Genomic DNA, 19,312 nt, shown 5'->3' on the forward strand with positions numbered 1-19,312 from the left:
ATCCATCATCCATCCCACTTACTCCCAGAGCTATTCACAACTGACTCTGGCAGGAGCTTTTTATTTATTTATTTATTTATTTTAAATTTCATTTATTTGAGAGAGAGAGAGAGAGCACAAGCCGAGGGCAGGGGCAGTACGAGAGGGAGAAGCAGACTCCCCGCCGAGCAGGCAGCCCGACGCAGGACTCGATCCCAGGATCCCAAGATCATGACCTGAGCTGAAGGCAGACACTCAACTGACTGAGCCACCGGGCGCCCCCGACAGGAGCTCTTTTTAACTTTCCCAAGCCTGTCTTTTTTCCTCCTCTTAAAATTAACTAAATGACTCTCCTCTTCTGTTGGGGAAGTGGAATATAGATATTTCTCAAAGAGACTCAAACACACCATAATCTATCATTTAGCATATTTCTCAGTAAAATGGGATCCAGTTTGATGGTGTAGATATGGGTATTCCGTGGCAAGTGGGCTTAATTGGTTGAAAAGATCACATCCCCAGTCTTTTTCTTTTGTGACACACACACACACATACACACACATACACACAGTGTGTGAATGCACACAAATCCTGAACTCAATGGAATGAAGTTGGCTGCCCCAGAAGGAGCAGATGCAGCTTGTCTGTGGCTGACTTCCCCAGCTTTCTAGCTGTCTATTGATCACAGAGACCAGTCACTTTCTCCATGCAATGAGATGCCTGTCAGAGTAGAAAGTGGTAGCTGACAAAATAACACCATTCACAGCACCCTATAGCCTTGGTCCTCAGAGCTTATATCACTTATTCCACATGAAATTGCACTGACAATTCATTACTTCCGTTGAAGGGATTTACAAACCTTGCATGTCAGTTCTCAAACCAAATTCAACATTGTTTAGGCCAGAACATAAGTGGGGAGAAGGTGGAGACCATGTCTGGGTCCCTAAATTCACCCCTGCCTTTGCTTTCTTGTGTCTCAGGAGTCCTCTTCTGTCTCTCAAAGAGAACATCCTAACTCTGATTAAAATCTCTCTTACCCGGGTGGTTCTGTAATGACTTTGGACTAAGAATCGTGTGCACAAATTCATATGACTACATTAAGACATGATCCCAAACAGATTAAAGACTTGATCATAAAAGTTGACACCATAAAACTTCTAGAAGAAAACATGGGTGGTAAGCTGTTTGACATCAGTCTTGGCGATGATATTTTGGATTTGACACGAAAAGAAAAGGCAATGAAAGCAAAAATAAATAAGTGGGATACCAAAATAAAAATCTTCTGCACAACAAAGGAAACCACAAGCAAATTGAAAAGACAACTTACTGATAAGGGGTGAATATCCAAAATATAGAGAGAACTCATACAATTAAATAGCAAAAAATATCTAAACAATGCAATGAAAAAATAAGAAGAGGATCCTAACAGACATTTTCCCAAAGAAGACATACAGATGACCAACAGGTATATGAAAATGTGTTCATCATCACTAATCACCAGGGGAATGCAAATCAAAACTACAATGAGATATCACTGCACACCTATTAGAATGATTATTGTCAGAAAGACAAGAAATAACAAGTGTTGGCAAGGCTGTGGAAAAAAGGGAACTTTTCTGCACTGATGGTGGGAATGTAAATTGGTGCAGCCACTACAGAAAGCACAATATGGGGATTCCTTAAAAAGTTTAAAAAAAAAACAAAACAACTATGGGGCGCCTGGGTGGCTCAGTTGGTTAAGCCTTTGGCTCAGGTCATGATCCCAGGGTCCTGGGATTGAGCCCTGCTTCGGGCTCTCTGCTCAGCCAGGAGCCTTCTTCTCCCTCTCCCTCTGCCTGCCGCTCGCCTTGCTTGTGCTCTCTCTCTCTATCAAATGAATAAATGAAATCTTTAAAAAAATTAAAAATAAAACTACCATATCATCCAGCAATTCTGCTTCTGGGTATTTATATGAAAGAAATGGAAATACTAACTCAAAAAGATATATGCATGCCATGTTTATTACAACATTATTTATAATAGCCAAGACATGGAAGCAACCTAAGTGTCCATCAATACATGGATGGATAAATGTAGTGCGTGCATACATACACACACACATACACACACACAGGAATAAATTATTCAGTTATAAAAAAGAAGTAAATTTTGCCATTTGTGACAATATGGATGGACTTTGAGGACATTATGCCAAGTGAAATAACAGACAGAGAAAGATAAATACCATATAATCTCACTTGTATATATAAAATCTAAAACAAAAACATGAACTCATAGACACAGAGAATAGATTGTGGTTGCCAGAGGTAAGAGGTAGGGGTTGGGCAAAATGGGGGCAGGTGGGCAAAAGGTACAAACTTCTAGTTATAAAATAAGTAAGTCCTAGGGATGTCATGTACAGCATAGTGACTATAGTTAATAACACTGTATTGTAATTTGAAAGTTGCTAAGGGAGTGAATCTTAAAAATTATCATCACAAGAAAAGAATTTGTAATTATGTGTGCTGATGGATACTAACTAGACTTACTGTGGTGATCGTTTTGCAATATATACAAATATCAATCACTACTTAGTACACCTGACAATAGTATAATGCTAGACATTAATTATATCTCAATAAAACAAAATAAATTTTAAAAAGACATAATCCCATCCAAGTTGCTTCAGTGATCAAAAAGCTACTTCCCTGTAAGAGCCTTTCTCTTATACCTGAACTGAGCATTAGGTAAATATCCTCAAAACAGGTCTGGTCTTGTAGCTTTCAAGAGGGAATCTGTTTGGGAATCTCCCAGGGTTGATTAAACATTTGAGCCACCCCCTCTGTTTCCCTGAGCAGTAGAAGGTTGACTTTGGGGAGCAGGAACAGAGCTCAGCTCTCCTGTCCTGAAAGCAGGGTCAAAGCTCTTGGCTTCACTCCAGTGTGGGATGCAGCCTTTCAATTTAGGGGTATGATACGCCAGACCTCCTTCCAAGGCCATCCAGCTTAATTGCTAGCTATGGGCTTGGAAAGCAAATCATGTTTCTGGACAACACTGACCAGTTCTTTATCACTACTTTCTTCTTCTTCCTGAAAAAAAAAAGAAAAAAATACAAAGTTTAACCATGAGAAAGTAACAAGGGCTCAGGGGCAAGCAGCATATCCTTTGAGTCCCAGAAGTGCTGCACAAATACTTTCTGGAAAAGTCAATTACTCCAGGCACTCTGGGCAGGAAGAAAAGAGGTGTTGATCATTTCATTTAAAACTGTTCTTGGAGAGAGGACTTTCTAACTCATCACGTGCAGGCACAGAATATGGTGTCAGTTTTACCCTTGTTTCTTTTGGAGCTTCTCTTAAGACAAAAGCTGCCTCTGGGAAACAAAATTGAGGATAAAAAGGGAAGAAGACCAAACCCCCAGAACTCTGTTTCCAGCTATGCAGAGCTGGAGCTCTGGGGGATGGGCGATCCCTCTGCTGGGTGCACCACCCTTAATTAGTCCCATGAGGGTGGACCGGATATGGTCACTTAAATTATAAGGGATCCACTGGGGAGAGGACAACAGGTCATTCCTTCCCCACCACTGGACTGTATGAGTAGATGGGTTTCCAAGAGCAGATGACAAGGATTCTTGGGACCTAGGTACCAAAGATCAGAGCAGGCCAGGTTTCTACTGCTAATACAATTATCTGGCTAATTAGACCCAAAGCATCACATCATTCAGTAGCTTGCTGCTGACTTAAAATTCCAGAATAACTCCTTTAATTCTCTGTCTTGCAAGTGAAAGCTGGTCCTTTTCCCTTTCCCTTTAAAATCTCTTTCTATATAGGGGCGCCTGGGTGGCCCAGTTGGTTAAGCATCCGACTCTTGATTCCCGCTCAGGTCATGATCTCAGGGTCGTGAGATTGAGCCCTGTATCTGGCTCCATGTTGTGTATGGAGCCTGCTTAGGATTCTCTCTCTCTCTCTCTGCCCCTCCCCTGCTCTCTCTCTCTCTTTCAAAAAAAAAAAAATCTCTTTCTGTGTACAATAATGGTTGGGTAAGTGACCAGTGTCCTATAGTGCCCTGAAAACTTCTCAACTGATCTTTCTCAAGGAGTCAAATAAACTGATAATTATCATGTGGATCTTGTTACAAAGTAGATATATAAGGAAGAATTTGTTTCAACTGAACAATGAGGATGTAACTAAAAGGCTCCTTCTTGTCAATTGCTGGGACCCTTCCTAAGTGTCTGCATCCTCTCAGCTCTAGTCAGGGAAACCTGCAGGATGAAAAATGTGTTCTTGAAATAGCACATTCTCTTCCTGAGACAGTATCCCTTCCTTCCTGTTATCCTCAGGACATATGATAGCAAATTCATCATGTTTGTTGAATGAAGAAATGCCCTCCTTCTCCCCATTCCCTCTCCTCACCCTCTCCTTAAGCAAGACTTACTTAGTGCTTTTAAGTGCCAGGCACTGTGCTAAGCACTATAAATATCAGCTCACTTAACACTCAAATACTTTTATCTTTATTATTCTCTTTACATTACAAATGGGGGAACCAAGGTGCAAAAATGTTAAGTCACTTTTCCAAGGTCACTTGGAAGAAATAGGAGAGCTGGGATTTGAAAGCAAATCATCTAGCTCTAGAACCTGTGTTCTTAACCACCCCATGGTCCTGCTTCACTAGGAAGCTTTCTCGAGATGCAGCTTTCCCAGAGAGACTTCTTAGCATTGTCGTCCTTAGTTTTGACTTTTAGAAGGCAATGAGTTTGCTCTGGAACTTCCAAAGGAGAGGTTAGTTTTTCCTTATTGAGAAAATTGGACTGTGGATTAACAGATTAGTGGAAACACTTTTCATTTCAACATGAATTGCAACATCTGTCCATTAAGCACAGCCCCTTTGTGCCAGACAAGGTGCTGGGCCCGCAAACTCGAAGTACTTGTCCTGATTTGCTCCTCATCTGGTGGGAGGAGACAGGCTAACATAAATCCCAAGAGAAACCCTCTTGGAGAGTAGAAGGAAGTAAGAGGCTCCTGGCTTGAGTCCTAAAGGGCCAGAATGCATCATTCAGATGAAGGGCATCGATGGGTTGTAGAGTTGAGGTATTCCAGTCAAAGGGCAGTTACAATGATGCAGGTTTGAAAGGAGAGGGTGGGGCTTTGACTCCAATTTGAGTGAGTGGAGTTAGAGATGTAATCAGGGGTTAGAATCTGCAAGTCATAAACATCGGGGTGCTTACATTACGCTAAGGAATAAACTGGCCAGAGAGGCTTCTTTTTTTTTTTTTTTACTAGACCCCTGTTTAAGTCCCACCACCTCTGCCCCCTCCCTTCTATCCCTCTACCACCTCCTCTACCTCCCCCTTACACCCTGACCCTGCCTGATCCAGGATTTCCTTGGCTCCAGCTGCATGGGTCTCGACCACTTGCTCTGGCTCCCATAACCTTGCTTGTTCTACCGGTCCCACATCAGACTGGTCTTCTTGGGCAGATGCCCTTGAGCCAGGGCATGAGCAGCTATCATTGGAACAGCGGCTTCTCATCCAGTAGACGGATGATAGTCTTAGGAAGCTAGAATGCTCAAAACTTTCCTACGTGTTTTGCGGTCAGCTTTCACAACCAGGGATGAGCAGCTACATATTGTCTCACATGAAGACCTGCAGCTCACCCTCCAATTCTTGCCCCATGGGCTGCAGGGTGGTAGGCGGGGCTTCCAAACTGAAGCCCTCGTGTTTCCCCAGCTCCCTGGCTCTGGCATGGGGTTGGGGGTGGACATACTAAGACATTTGGCAGCTTCTCTACAGTCTTCGGCTGCAGCATCATCAGTGGCTTCTGCAAGCTTAAGCCTTCCATGGTCTCAGCTTGTCTGGACCCAACGAGGCTATGGCTCCTTTTCTTACTTCCAAGTGTATGGACTGCCTTTCCCATGGGTACTCTGTAAATATATCCCATAGCGGAAGGAGTTAATGCCCAATGGGGCAACTGTGGATCAATAAGAGATTGGAGACAAAAAGGACCCTCCAGCTAAATCCTTTCTTATTTCACCCACCTCCCATAGACTTTTCCAAAGCACGGTGATTCCACACGCTTTCTGGAAGATACCTCATGTGACCAAGCAACGGATTGTGTTTTCTTGTGAAGCTATGGCTGCTAAGTATTTGTTACTCACATTTTCTACAATTCACCCATTTAAAGAGTACCATTTGATGGTGTTCAGGATATATACAGACTTGTGGAACCATTGCCGTGAATGTAGACGATTTCATTAACCCAGGGAAAACCTCATTACCGTGAGCAGTCACTCTGGATTCCACCTGAATCCATATCCCTCTCACCTCAGCCCAGGGCCACAGGTAATCTACTTTGCATCTCACAGACTCGCCTATTTTGGACACACCATATAAAGAGTCTTGCAATATGTGATCTTTTGCCACTGGCTTCTTAAACTTCGCATAATTTTTTTGAGGTCATTCATATTGGAGCACATGCCAGGACTTCATTCCAACGTATAGATATTCTACATTTGATTTAGCCATTCAACAGTTGATGGGCATTTGGGTTGTTTCCACTTGTTGGCTATTGTGAGTAATGCGGCTAAAAATACTCATGGATAAGTTTTTGAGTGGATATGTGTTTTCGTTTCTCTTGGGTATATATCTAAGAGTGGAATTGCTGAGTCATGTGGTAACACTGTGTTTAACATTTTAAGAAACAGCCAAACTGACCCATTTTAGATTTCCACTAGCATTTTGCATTGCCACCACATCCTTGCCAGCTTTGGCAGCATTGATTTTTACAAATCATCATCATTTCCTCCTCTTCTTCCTCCTCCTCCTCCTTCTTCCCATTATTTTTTTCTTTTTTCCCCCATTGTTATTATTATTATCATTACTATTTAGCCATTCCAGCATTCTAGTGAGTATGAAATGATATCTCATTGTGGTTTTGATTCATATCTCCCTTTTGACTAATGGTATTGGGCCTCTTTTCATATGCTTATTGGCCACTTACGTATCTTTTCTGGAAAAATGTCTTTTCGGATCTTTTGTCCATTTTTTAATTGGGTTATTTATCTTTTCATTATTGAGTTGTAAGAGCTCTTTATATATTCAGGATACAAGTCCCTTATCAGACATGTGAGTTACAAGTATTTTTTTTTCCCATTCTATGAATTGTCTTTCTCACTTCCTCGATAGGATAGTTTGGAGCACAAAGTTTTTATTTTGATGAAATCCGGTTTATCTGTTTTTTCTTTTGTTCATTGTGGTTTTGGGGTGTGTATATAAGAAAGTTTTGCCTAACTCAAGATCATCAAAATTTATTCCTGTTTTTTTTTTTTTTTGCTAAGTTTTGGGGTTTAACTCTTACATTTAGTTCATATTCCATTTTGAATTAACTTTTATGTATGGTATAAGCATGGAGTACATCTTCATTCTTCTGCATGTGGATATTCAGGTTTTCTAGCAGTATGTGTTAAAAAATTATTTTTTACTTATCGAACTAATTATGTTGGAACATTTGTCAGGAATCAATTGACAGTAAATGGAAAGACTGATTTCTGTTTTCTCAATTCTGCTCTACTTATTTGTATGTCCATTCTGATGACAATATCACATTATCTTAATTACTGTAGCTTTGTGGTGAGTTTTTTTTTTTTTTTTTTTTTAGGATTTATTTATTTATTTGAGAGAGAGAGAGAGAGTGAGCAGGGGGAGAGGCAGAGGGAGAGATCCTTAAGCTGACTCCTGGCTAAGCGTGAAGCCCAACCAGGGACTCAATCTCACGACCCTGAGATCATGACCTAAGCTGACATCAAGAGTTGGATGCTTACCTGACTGAGCCACCCAGGCACCCAAGCTTTGCAGGAGTTTTGAAATGGGAAGTATAAGCTTTCCAGCTTTGTTTTTCTTGTTTAAAGTTTTTTTGGTTTGTTTTTTTGGTTTTGTTTTTTGTTTTTTTTGTTGGAGAGGGGCTTTTCTGGACACATTCCATATAAATCTCAGGACCAGCTTGTCATTTCTGAAAAGAAAAAAAAAAAAGACAATTGGGATTTTGATAGACATTGTGTTGAATCTGTAGATAATTTTGGGGGAATATTCCCATCTTAACAATGTTAAGTCTTTTGATCCAAGAACAGAGATATCTCTCCATTTATTTAAGTCTTCTTTAACTACTTTCAACATTGCATTTTTTTGGAATACAAGCTTTACACTCTTTTGTTAAATTTATTCCTAAGAAATTTAGCTTTTGATGCTATTAATTTCATTTTGGTTTATTCATTGTTACTGTAAAATACAATTTGTTATTGGGGCACCTGGGTGGCTCAGTCATTAAACATCTGCCTTCTGCTCAGGTCACAATCTCAGGTTCCTGGGATTGAGTCCTGCATCGGGCTCCCTGCTCAGCAGGGAGCCTGCTTCTCCCTCTCCCATTCCCCCTGCTTGTGTTCCTTCTCTCTGTGTCTCTCTCTGTCAAATAAATAAATAAAGTCTTTTAAAAAAATACAATTTGTTATTGTATGTTGATATCATATCCTGCAAATTTGCTGAAGTTACTTACTAGATCTAGGAGTATTTTATTCAATTATTTAGGATTTTCTATATATAAAAGGACCTGTCATGTGTAAATAGATTTGGTTTTACTTTTCCCCTTCCAGTCTGTAAATCTTTTAAATCTTTTTCTTGCTCATTGCCCTTGCTAGAACCTCCAGTAGAATGTTGAATGTGAGTGTTCTTGTCTTGTCCTGATCTTATGAGAATGTATTTAATCTTCACCATTTTGGATGATGGTGGCTGTGGATTTTTTATAGTTGGCCTTTGTCATGTTAAGGAAGTTCCTTTTAATTCCTACTCTGTTGAGTATTCTTAAAATGAAGGGGTATTAAATTTTGTTAAATGCCTCTACTTAGTGTACTGAAATTGTCATGTGGTTTTGTCCTTTATTCTTTTGATATGATGTTATATTAACTGGCCTTATACTCCTGGGACAAATCCAATTTGGTATAGAGAAGTTTATAACTGCTATGTCTTCTTGATAAGTTGGCCCTTTTATTTTTTATAAAATGTCCCTCTTTATCTCTAGTAAAATTGTCTTAACATCTATTTTGTCTGTTATTTGTATAGCCACTCCAGCTTTCTTACCTTATTGCCTTATGGTACATTTTTTCCATCTTTTTATTTTCAATATATTTGTATCTTTGAATCTAAAAGTGTATCTTCAGGGCGCCTGGGTGGCGCAGTTGGTTGAGCGACTGATTCTTGGTTTCAGCTCAGGTCATGATCTCAGGGTCATTGGGCTCCATGCTCACAGGGAGTTGGCTTGAGATTCTTTTTCTCTCTCTGCCCTCCCCACCCAACTTGCGCACTCTCTCTCTCTAAAATAAATAAATATTTTTTTAAAAACTGTATCTTCTGGAGATAGCATATATAGTCTTACATTTTGGTTGTTGTTAAAAACTAGACATTTTAATATCTTGTAGCAATTCTTATTACTGATTCTCCCCCTCCCCCCAGCTCCAGCTATTACTGCAGTTTGGTCATCTGTTTAGTGACTTGGATGGACTATCTCAGTAAAGTCCATTTCCCTATGCAGACTTTAATACTGACCTTCAGCCCATACAGTCTTGGACATACTCATAATCCCCCTGACCTCTTCCTTTCTCACTCAGGATGACAGTGCCTTAAATAGGGTTCTCTTTAAGTCTTTCCCTGATCTCCCTATTAAGCTTTTAGCTCATCTGTTGTCTCTCTGAACATTACACCTAGCTCTTAGGCTCCAGTAATTGCTAGCTGAATGATCTATTGTGTTCAACAGGCTTTAAATTGCTCCACAGTCTGATCCAAATACAGTCAGGCCCTTTTCAGGGAAATCTTGAGGCCAGTCTTTGACACTTCTCTGACCCCATGATGAATCTTCTTATCTGTTTCTTTCCCTAGTTCTTCTGTTAATACTTCTAAGTAGTCTACCTTTCACGTGTTGATATCATGGAGCTACTGGCTCTTCTTACTTGTGCTCTATCTAAATCTCCATTATTTTTGACAGTGCCCTTAGGCTTGAACTTCCTTACTTTCTCTTCCAAGTAAACTCAGTTCCCTTAGAGATACTTATGGAGTTCTCTGTTCTATGGCCTGCCTTCCCCTTTAACAGAACCTCTGCTCCAACACTCTGGAAAGGGATACAGGGATAGCAACCTGCTTCTCTTGGAGTAACACTCTTGCTTTTGTGAATGAGGTGCTGGATAGGGGCATTAGCTCTCAGTCTTCTTGGCTTGTCTTCCCTGGTGTGGAAACTCAGCCCTATGAGTAAGTGGGGTTGAGAGTGACTGGGGCCCAGTAATCTTGGCCTGCCATGTTGGGGGTAGAATTTCAAGCCTATAAGTGAGTGTAGCTGTATAGAAGGGATCTCTTGGTCACACTTGCCTGCAATACAGCTTGTATAATACATTGCTTGGGGGTGGGGGTGGTGTGGTACTGATGACAAATACTGACAGTCTGACTTTCTAAGTAGACTAGGAGCTGGGGTTAGAGGGAGCCCCATCCTCTTGGCTGTGCCTGCCCAGAGTAGAGTTTCCCTCACACTGAGTGGGAAGGTGGGGGCAGAAACAGGTCATGCCACAGACTCTGGCAAGTTTTACCAAAATTTAGAAGATTGTCTGTAAGGGGGGAGGAGCAAGATGGCGGAGAAGTAGGAGACCTAAATTTCATCTGGTCCCAGGAATTCAGCTAGATAGGGATCAGACCATTCTGAACACCTATGAACTCAACAGGAGATCGAAGAAAAGAATAGCAGCAACTCTCTGAACAGAAAAGCGACCACTTTCTGGAAGGTAGGATGTGCGGAAAAGTGAGTCTGAGGTGCTATTAGGGAAAATAGACAGCGGGGGAGGGGGCCTCTGTCAGCTGCTACTGGCAAGGGATAGAGCAGTGGAGCACAAAATCGGAACTTTTAGAAGTTGGCTCTGCTGAGGGACGTCGCTCCAATGGCTAAGCGGGGGGTGGAACCCTCGCTGGGACAGTGTGGTCTCAGGACCCTTGGGGTCACAGGAAGACCGGGGGTGCCTGAGTATGGCAGAGCTCCCAGGTATCGGAGCAGGGAAGCTGGCTGCAGAGACAGAGCCAAGGCATGGGTTCTCAGCTCAGGGTTGCCATAAACTGTGATCCACAGGAGTCGGGCCACTGCTCCTCCAGCAGGGACCCAACAAGTGGCAGATCTGGGGAGACTCTCCTTCCTCCCCTGGGAGGAGCTGCGTGGGAGCTCACCGCAGGGATCTGCTGGGGTTGGAGACTCCACATGGGGTCAGTGCCAAAGATAGAAACGTTCGGTCACAGGCCGGGTGAGCACGGAGTACAGCCAGAGACTGGGGAGATGGGAGTGACTGATTGCTTTTCTCTGGGGCTCACTGAGGAGTGGGGCCCTAAGTTCTTGGCTCCTTTGGGGCAGAGATTGGGAGTCTGCCATTTTCACTCTCGACCTCCAAAGCTGCACGGAAAGCCTTCAGGGAACAAAAGCTCCTGAGAGCAAACCCGAGCAGATTACTTAGCCTGGACCCGGCAAGGGCAGGGCAATTCTGCCTCTGGAGAAGACATTTGGGAACCAGGGCAACAGGCCCCTCCCCCAGAAGATCAGCAAGAATAGCCAGCCAAGACCAAGTTTACCGATCAATGAACGGCAGAACTCCAGCTCTAGGGGAATACTGCACATAGAATTCATGGCTTTTTTCCCATGATTCTTTAGTCTTTCAAAGTTAATTTTTTTAACTTTCTTTCTCTTTTCTTTTTTTTATTTTTCTTTTCCCCTTTTCAACCAACATCTTATCAATCCCTTTTTTAAAAAATCTTTTTTATTTTTCATTTTTAGAGTCATATTCTATCCCTTTATATTAGTTAACCTTATTTTTGGTGTATATATATATATATATATATATATATATATATATATATATACTAAATATAAACTAAATAAATAAATATATATATATATATATATATATATATATATATATATATGTTGTTCACTCTTTAAAATTTTGGGATACAGTTTCTTCTAACAGACCAAAATATACCCTAAATCTCTAGTGTATGGCTTTGTTCTAGTATCCTGCCTGATCACATTCTCTCTCTCTCTTTTTTTAATCCTCTTCTTTCTTTTTTCAACCAACTTCTTATCTTATCAATTCCTTTTATAAAATCTTTTATAATTTCCATCTTTACAGTCATATTCCATCCCTTCATTGTATTTACCCTTATTTCTGTACATATGTAAGCTTTTCTTTCTTTAAAATTTTGGGAGGCACTTTCTTCTAACAGACCAAATACACCCGAAATCTGGTGTGTGGCACTGATCATACACCAGCCTGGTCATATTTGATCATATTCTGTTTTTTTTTTTTTTTTCTTTGTTTGTTTCTATCTTTTTCTATTTCCTTTCTTTCCCTTTCTTTTCCCCGGTTTCAGGTCTCTTCTGATTTGTTTAGTGTATATTTCTCTGGGGTCATTGTTACCCTGTTAACATTTTGTTCTCTCATTCATCTATTCTCCTCTGGACAAAATGACAAGACGGGAAAAATCACCTCAGGAAAAAGAACAAGAAGAGTACCGACTGCCAGGGACCTAATTAATATGGTAAGATGTCAGAACTAGAGTTCAGAATTATGATTTTAAAGATACTAGATGGGCTTGAAAAAAGCATGGAGGATATTAGAGAAACACTTTCTGGAGAAATAAAAGAACTAACATCTAACCAAGTAGAAATCAAAAAGATTATTAATGAGGTGCAATAAAAAATGGAGGCTCTAACTGCTAGGATAAATGAGGCAGAAGAGAGAATTAGTGATATACAAGACCAAATGATGGAAAATAAAGAAGCTGAGAAAAAGAGAGATAAACAACTACTGAATCACGAGGGCAGAGAGATAAGTGATACCATAAGATGAAACAATATTAGAATAATTGGGATCCTAGAAGAAGAAAGAGAGAGAGGGGCAGAAAGTATATTGGAGCAAATTATAGCAGAGAACTTCCCTAATTTGGGGAAGGAAACAGGCATCTAAATCCAGGAGGCGCAGAGAACCCCTCTCAAAGTCAATAAAAATAGGTCAACACCCCGACATCTAATAGTAAAACTTATGAGTCTCAGAGACAAAGAGAAAATCCTGAAAGCAGCTCGGGAGAAGAGATCTGTAACCTACAATGGTAGAAACATTAGATTGGCAACAGACCTATCCACAGAGATCTGGCAGGCCAGAAAGGACTGGCATGATATATTCAGAGCACTAAATGAGAAAAATATGCAGCCAGAATACTATATCCAGCTAGGCTGTCATTGAAAATGGAGAGATAAAAAGCCTCCAGGACAAATAAAAACTAAAGGAATTTGCAAACACGAAACCAGCCCTACAAGAAATATTGAAAGGGGTCTTCTAAGCAAAGAGAGAGCCTAAAAGCAATGTAGACCAGAAAGGAACACAGACAATATACAGTAACAGTCACCTTACAGGCAATACAATGGCACTAAATTCATATTTTTCAATAGTTACCCTGAATGTAAATGTGCTAAATGCCCCAATCAAAAGACACTGTGTATCAGATTGGATAAAAAAACAAGACCCATCAATAAGCTTTCTGCAAGAGACTCATTTTAGACCCAAAGACACCTCCAGATTGAAAGTGAGGGGGTGGAAAACCATTTACCATGCTAATGGACACCAAAAGAAAGCTGGGGTAGCAATCCTTGTATCAGATAAATTAGATTTTAAACCAAAGACTCTTATTATAGTCTTAGTCTTAGAGCTCACCGCAGGGATCTGCTGGGTTTGGAGACTCCACATGGGGTCAGTGCCAAAGATAGAAACGTTTGGTCACAGGCCGAACGTATCCTACTTAAAGGGTCTATCCAACAAGAAGATCTAACAACTGTAAATATCGATGCCCTAACATGGGAGTGGCCACTTGTATAAGCCAATTAATAACAAAAGCAAAGAAACACATCCACAATAATACAATAATAGTGGGGGACTTTAACACCCCCCTCACTGAAATGGACAGGTCATCTAATCAAAAGATCAACAAGGAAATAAAGACTTTAAATGACACACTGGACCAAATGGACTTCACAGATATATTCAGAACATTCCATCCCAAAGCAACAGAATACACATTCTTCTCTAGTGCCCATGAAACATTCTCCAAAATAGATCACATCCTAGGTCACAAATCAGGTCTCAACCAGTACCAAAAGATTAGGATCATTCCCTGCCTATTTTCAGACCACAATGCTTTGAAACTAGATCTCAATCACAAGAGGAAAGTCAGAAAGAACTCAAATATATGGAGGCTAAAGAGCATCCTACTAAAGAATGAATGGGTCAACCAGGAAATTAAAGAAGAATTAAAAAAATTCATGGAAACCAATGAAAATGAAAACACAACTATTCAAAATCTTTGGGATGCAGCAAAGGCAGTCTTAGGAGGAAAGTATATAGCAATACAAGCCTTTCTCAACAAACAAGAAAGGTCTCAAATACACAACCTAACCCTACACCTAAAGGAGCTGGAGAAAGAACAGCAAATAAAGCCTAAAGCCAGCAGGAGAAGAGAAATAATAAAGATCAGAGCAGAAATCAATGAAATAGAAACCAAAAGAACAGTAGAACAGATCAACAAAACTAGGAGCTGGTTCTTTGAAAGAATTAACAAGATTGATAAACCCCTGGCCAGACTTATCAAAAAGAAAAGAGAAATGACCCAAATAAATAAAATCATGAATGAAAGAGGAGAGATCACAACCAACACCAAAGAAATACAAACAATTATAAGAACATATTATGAGCAACTATATGCCAGCAAATTAGATAATCTGGAAGAAATGGATGCATTCCTAGAGATGTATAAACTACCAAAACTGAAACAGGAAGAAATAGAAAATGTGAACAGACCTATAACCACTAAGGAAATTGAAGCAGTTATCAAAAATCTCCCAACAAACAAAAGCTCAGGGCCAGATGGCTTCCCAGGGGAATTCTACCAAACATTTAAAGAAGAATTAATACTTATTCTTCTGAAACTGTTCCAAAAAATAGAAATGGAAGGAAAACTTCCAAACTTGTTTTATGAGGCCACCATTACCTTGATTCCCCAAACCAAAGACCCCACCAAAAAGGAGAATTACAGGCCAATATCCTTGATGAACATGGATGCAAAAATTCTCACCAAAATGCTAGCCAATAGGATCCAACAGTACATTAAAAGGATTATTCACCACGACCAAGTGGGATTTATCCCTGGGTTGCAAGTTTGGTTCAACATCCGCAAATCAATCAATGTGATATAATACATTAATAAAAGAAAGAACAAGAACCATATGATCCAGGGGTCCTTGGGTGGCTCAGTCGTTAAGTGTCTGCCTTCGGCTCAGGTCATGATCCCAGGGTCCTGGGATTGAGCCCCACATCGGACTCCCTGCTTGGGGGGGAAACCTGCTTCTCCCTCCCCTGCTCCCCCTGCTTGTGTTCCTCTCTCACTGTGTCTCTCTCTGTCAAATAGAGAAATAAAATCTTAAAAAAAAAAAGAACCATATGATCCTCTCAATAAATGCAGAAAAAGCATTTGACAAAGTACAGCATCCTTTCTTGATTGAAACTCTTCAGAGTATAGGGATAGTGGGTACATACCTCAATATCATAAAAGCCATCTATGAAAAACCTATAGCGAATATCATTCTCAATGGGGAAAAACTGAGAGCTTTCCCGCTAAGGTCAGGAACACGGCAGGGATGTCCACTATCACCACTGCTATTCAACATAGTACTAGAAGTCCTAGCCACAGCAATCAGACAACAAAAAGAAATCAAAGGCATCCAAATCAGCAAAGAAGAAGTCAAACTCTCACTCTTTGCAGATGATATGATACTTTATGTGAAAAACCCAAAAGACTCCACCCCAAAACTGCTAGCACTCATACAGGAATTCAGTCAAGTGGCAGGATATAAAATCAATGCACAGAAATCAGTGGCATTCCTATACACCAACAACAAGACAGAAGAAAGAGAAATTAAGGAGTCGATCCCATTTACAATTGCACCGAAAACCATAAGATACCTAGGAATAAATCTAACCAAAGAGACAAAGGATCTGTACTCAGAAAACTATAAAATACTCATGAAAGAAATTGAGGAAGACACAAAGAAATGGAAAAACGTTCCAGGCTCATGGATTGGAAGAACAAATATTGTGAAGATGTCAATGCTACCTAAAGCAATCTACACATTCAATGCAATCCCCATCAAAATACCATTGACGTTTTTCAAAGAAATGGAACAAATAATCCTTAAATTTGTATGGAACCAGAAAAGACCCTGAATAGCCAGAGGAATGTTGAAAAAGAAAACCATAGCTGGCAGCGTCACAATTCCGGACTTCCAGCTCTATTACAAAGCTGTCATCATCAAGACAGTATGGTACTGGCACAAAAACAGACACATCGATCAATGGAACAGAATAGAGAGCCCAGAAATGGATCCTCAACTCTATGGTCAACTAATTTTCGACAAAGCAGGAAACAATGTCCAATGGAAAAAAGACAGTCTCTTCAACAAATGGTGTTGGCAAAATTGGACACCCACAGGCAGAAGAATGAAACTGGACCATTTCCTTACACCACACACAAAAATAGACTCCAAATGGTTGAAAGACCCCAGTGTGAGACAGGAGTCCATCAAAATCCTGAAGGAGAACACAGGCAGCAACCTTTTCGACCTCAGCCGCAGCAACTTCTTCCTAGAAACATCGCCAAAGGCAAGGGAAGCAAGGGCAAAAATGAACTATTGGGACTTCATCAAGATAAAAAGCTTTTGCAAAGCAAACAGTCAACAAAACCAAAAGACAACCGACAGAATGGGAGAAGATATTTGCAAATGACATATCAGATAAAGGGCTAGTATCCAAAATCTATAAAGAACTTCTTAAACTCAACACCCAAACAACAAATGATCCAGTTAAGAATTGGGCAGAAGACATGAACAGACATTTTTCCAAAGAAGACTTCCAAATGGCCAACAGATACATGAAAAAGTGCTCAACATCACTTGGCATCAGGGAAATCCAAATCAAAACCTCAATGAGATACCACCTCACACCAGTCAGAATGGCTAAAGTTAACAAGTCAGGAAATGACAGATGTTGGTGCAGATGAGGAGAAAGGGGAACCCTCCTACACTGTTGGTGGGAATGCAAGCTGGTGCAGCTACTCTGGAAAACAGTATGGAGGTTCCTCAAAAAGTTGAAAATAGAGCTACCATATGATCCAGCAATTGCACTACTGGGTATTTACCCCAAAGATACAAATGTAGGGATTCGAAGGGGTATGTGCACCCCGATGTTTATAGTAGCAATGTCCACAATAGCCAAGCTGTGGAAAGAGCCAAGATGTCCATATGTCCATCGACAGATGAATGGATAAAGAAGATGTGGTATATATATACAATGGAATATTATGCAGCCATCAAAAGGAATGAGATCTTGCCATTTGCAATGACATGGATGGAACTGGAGGCTATCATGCTGAGCGAAATAAGTCAATCAGAGAAAGACATGTATTATATGACCTCACTGATATGAGGAATTCTTAATCTCGGGAAACAAACTGAGGGTTGCTGGAGTGGTGGGGAGTGGGAGGGATGGGGTGGCTGGGTGATAGACATTGGGGAGGGTATGTGCTATGGTGAGCACTGTGAATTGTGTCAGACTGTTGAATCACAGATCTGTACCTCTGAAATAAATAATACATTATATGTTTTAAAAAAAAAAGAAGAAGATAGCAGGAAGGGAAAAATGAAGGGGGGGAAATTGAAGGGGGAGACAAACCATGAGAGACTATGGACTCTGAGAAACAAACTGAGGGTTCTAGAGGGCAGGGGGGTGGGGGGATGGGTTAGCCTGGTGATGGGTATTGAGGAGGGCCCGTTCTGCATGGAGCACTGGGTGTTATGCACAAACAAGGAATCATGGAACACTACCTCAAAAACTAATGATGCAATGTAGGGTGATTAACATAACATAATAAAAAAAAAAGCCACACACACACAAGAAAAAAGAGATCGCCTTTAATTGCTGTATGCCCATAGGACAATTTCCACAGACTAAAGGGCTGTTTTCTTTATTTTCAATAGATCTTCCCAATTATGGGTGTTTCCCTAACACTAGGGAGAGGGTCTATAGAGCTCCTCACACCACCATTCTAGAAGCGTTTCTCCCTTGCTTCCTTTTTTCTCTCACTTTGCTACCTTTGGTTTGCACCACTCATATAAGCTTTGTCTCACACTGTTTTCTAGAGAACCAGGATTAAGAAGGCAATTTTAGAAAGAATATTTCAGGCAGCTGTGTGGAAGCATTATTGCATGGGTGGAAGTGGTACCAAGGGTTGACCCCTTGGCGGGGGGGGGGGGGGGGGGAACATGGGGACAGCAAACCTCAACCTGGAAGACAAGGTGGTCGACTGCTGTAGAATTCAAGTTCTCCTCTCACTATCCTCTGACCTTGGCATCACTTCTCTGATAGTGATTGTACTCTCAGTTACCAGTTGATTGTACGGCAAAAGACGTTGTAATATATTCACAAAGATTTGAAATTTCAGAGCAGGAAAAGATACCTGGAGTGGACAGCATCTTCAGTCTATAGATGATAAAATTGAGGCTCAAAACAGGTAAAGTGTCTTTCCCAGAGTGAAGCAGGTAATTAATGCCGGAGAACAGAGGTTTTCTGATTCTTAGTTTCCATCTTGTCATGGAGCACCATGGGAAATTCTCTCCCATTTTTTTTTAGAAAACAGAAGTAAAACAGAAATGCAAATGAAAAGATAAAATATCTATTCTAAGGAAGTTTTCCATTACAAGGCTATGCATGTCAACTTCTCTGAAAAAAATATTGGCCCAATATGGTGACCTGCTTGAGGTCAACCTCTCATTTTAGTGACTAAATTGGATCTATTTTTAGAGCCAAATTGCAAAGGAAAGAGAAAAAAAAAATCCATATGTGAACTCTTAATCCTTGTCTTATTAAGAAGTTGCATCTAGATGCTAGCCTTCCTCAACAGAGGTAGCTCTGTTTTCCAGTGATCTTTGCTGAGCATGGGGTGGAGGGTGGGAGTGATCCACTTTCACTAACATGAACAAAAAATATATATAAATTGCCCTTCAGTTTGATATGGAAGAGGCGTTGAGACTGTTTATGGAGAATAATTTTCATTTTCTGTTGAGCGCTATTCCGCATTGCAACAGAGTTCTTATTCTCCTATAGCATAAGAATTTTTTTTATTCTTATGTTAATCCCCATACATTACATCATTAGTTTTAGATGAAGTGTTCCATGATTCATTGTTTGTGCA

This window comes from Mirounga leonina, unplaced genomic scaffold (assembly GCF_011800145.1).
Source record: "Mirounga leonina isolate KUSES-001 unplaced genomic scaffold, KU_Mleo_1.0 Mir_125, whole genome shotgun sequence".
NCBI lineage: Eukaryota > Metazoa > Chordata > Mammalia > Carnivora > Phocidae > Mirounga > Mirounga leonina.